The 3,108-nt window shown below is 37.8% G+C and overlaps 1 non-coding gene across 1 annotated transcript; it reads right to left on the reverse strand.

Moving 5' to 3' along the window:
• Positions 1–2,196: 2,196 nt before the first annotated feature.
• Positions 2,197–2,301, reverse strand: LOC124628461 (U6 spliceosomal RNA). Its single transcript, XR_006982995.1, has one exon. It is a non-coding gene; the product is annotated as a U6 spliceosomal RNA (small nuclear RNA).
• Between the last annotated feature and the right edge of the window lie 807 nt (positions 2,302–3,108).

Here is a 3,108-nt window from a genome sequence, read left to right on the forward strand (position 1 = left end):
CAGAAAGTTTATAAAATGGGTTGGATCTTCCAGCAGGACAATGATCCAAAACATCATCAAAATCAACACAAAAATGGTTTACTGACCACAAAATCAAGATCCTGCCATGACCCTCCCAGTCCCCTGACCTGAACCCCATAGAAAACCTGTGTGGTGAACTGAAGAGGAGAGTCCACCAGTGTGGACCTCGAAATGTGAAGGATCTGGAGAGATTCTGTACGGAGGAACGCTCTCAGATCCCTCGCCATGTATTCTCCAACCTCATCAGGCGTTATAGGAGAAGACTCAGAGCTGTTATCTTGGCAAAGGGAGGTAGCACAAATTATTGACTAATAGGGGGCCAATAATTGTTGCACAAGTATATTTAACAAATTTTATTGGATAATCCAATGCTAATTCTCATACAAGATTACATTATTCTACACTAATTTAAAAAATGTTAGTCATTAAAAGATTGTAACAGTTAACAGCACATCAGGATCCTACTTCTTTTTTTTTTTTTTTTTCAAAACCATTTTAATGAAATGTTTCAACAGTAATAATAATAAAAAAAATACAGTTAATTATTTGTAGGAATCTTGGTAGTGAGTTATTAGTTCATACGGAGTAATCACATGCACACAGTTAAATATGCTTTCTCTTAACCTTCAGTGACCAGTCAGACGTATGACTCTGAAAGCTTTACATTTATTTATGATTGTGTTTTTCCGCACTGATGATGGAGGTGGGCTGATGTGATCTGTCCTGTCCTTCTATGGCCCTTTTTTATCCCTCATATACATACAACAGGTGCACAAACACACACACACAACAGATATATCAACATGTCAGTGGAGAGTGAGACATTAAACATGTCAGACGAGACAGTTGTTAAGGTGAGTTATTGCCAAGTCATTGAGAAGCAGCCCTCACCAGATGTATAGGACATCTGCAGAGAGGAAGCGGTACAGAGTGGCTTCAAAAGAACTGAGAGAACAGGATAGTGTGCATGTGTGCATGTGTGTGTGTGTGTGTGTGAGAAACAGAGAGGAATGATAATGCAGCACCTCTTTCCAACCTCTGTAACCAGTATCAGCTGATTATTGTGAAAGAACCATCATGTCTGCTCCAGATCTGCTCGGTTCATAATCCGCATCATGTCTTCTCAGCACACACTATCTATCATATGTCACACCAGCAATGAGAAAAATTACTTTAATGTGCCATTCCTTAAAAATTCAAGCTTGTATTGTATTGTACCGACATATTCAAGTAGTATGTTTGAATGGATATTTAATGTGTCCTGTATGGGTTCATGGGTTAAAGACCATTCGGGTTACTTCCTGTCTAAATACAGGAAGTCTAAATACGTAGTGAAATTGATCATAAGTGATAGTTATAAAAAAACAAAAAAAAAACAAAACATAACCTTTAGCTAGTTGGAATTATTATTATTATTATTTATTGTTGTTGTTGTGTATATATATATATATATATATATATATATATATATATATATATATATATATATATATATATATATATATATATATATCGTTATAGGTGTAGATATATACACTACCGTTACATACTGTATAGCACTATGGGAATGGTGTGTAGTGTTATTAGTGTATTAAGCCTGTGTTATGTATGTGTTTGTATGACAGTAAAATTCTGCAGGCTTTGAAATGTCTGAGTATTCAGTCTTAATTCGAATCCGCTGATTTGCCCAGTTCTTCAATATTTTAGTGCCAAGCAGCAGCACTGTGCAAACTAATGCTGTACCTGTACAATGTTTAAAACATTTTCAGTTAGGATTTACATTTAACACATCTTTATATATCGTTTGCGTCTTTTGTGCTATGGGAAGCATCTTTCTTCCTCCTCGTCTCAGAAAATGCTCTGTTTTTTTTTTTTTTTTTTTTTTTTTTTTGTGTTTGTTTTCTTTTCACTGTCACTTGGGGCAGCTGAGAAACCTTTCCCAAACAAGCATCAGCACATTTTTAGTCCTCCCCCCATACACACTCATTGGCTTTCTCTTCTGCTGTGGATCTCCATTGAGAGACATTCTGCATCATTAGCCAGTCACAAAGCCGGTGAAACCGTAGCACTGGGCAGTGGGGAGAGGGCATGGGGCGAGCGGACGGCTGTGGTTGCGAAGAACAGAAAAGACACAGCACCCTGTCAGAACCATAGGGAAGAAGAGAAGGAGGAGTGAACCACTGGGGGTGCTTCCAGATTTTGCGTGTCATCCTTGCGTAAGGGCCATGCTAAGCTTCTCGGTATCGTTCCAATTTTAGTATGGGCTGGGGATGCTCCCACATCACTCTCTACTTAGGATAGGGCAGAGGTTGACTGTTTTTCTTTTCCTATTTTTAGTAACTGACTAAAGTATTTACAAAATGCGCAATAACATTTACACAATACATGCTAAAGTGGACTACATCTGGAATAGGATGTAGCAGTGGACTACATCTGGAGTAGGATGTTCCAAAACCACAAATGAGTATGCGCTAGTGTACGTTCACATTGGAAGTGGACATACTTTGGCACACATCTTAAGCTAAGGAAAATAAGATATATTTCAATATTATTGAGCACCTTTTTGCTTTAGCATGTGGCCATATAAATGTTTACACAAGACCCATCCTGGTATGTGCACCTTATATATCAAATGGGATGGAAACGATTCATAATAAATTTTGAAAGTCATATCTTTGAAATCTACAGCTGCTCAGTACTTGGTAAACGAGCCTTAAACCACACGAGTGAAGCACTTAGACATTTTATACGAGAGTCAAATGTTCCTGCCTTCAATCACATTGAACAAGGATCGAAGAGACTGAAGAGGAAACTAGAAGTGACAGTGTCAATATCCTGTACCTTTGGAAGAGGTAAGATTTAAAAAAACAACAACAACAACAACAATTTTAAGAAACATTTCTAGTACAGAGTCAGCAAAGAAGCAATTGAGCTCTCTACGTACATGCGCTCTAATGGAGTAAGTAATACTTACTCCGCATCATCCTGTCATAATAATACTGACTTAATCATCCTGTCACTCTGAGCTCTCTCTCTAACACACACACACACACACGTTTCTTAAAGGCATGATTACCACTGCAACTT

Source organism: Ictalurus punctatus, chromosome 8 (genome assembly GCF_001660625.3).
Source record: "Ictalurus punctatus breed USDA103 chromosome 8, Coco_2.0, whole genome shotgun sequence".
Classification (NCBI taxonomy): Eukaryota; Metazoa; Chordata; class Actinopteri; order Siluriformes; family Ictaluridae; genus Ictalurus; species Ictalurus punctatus.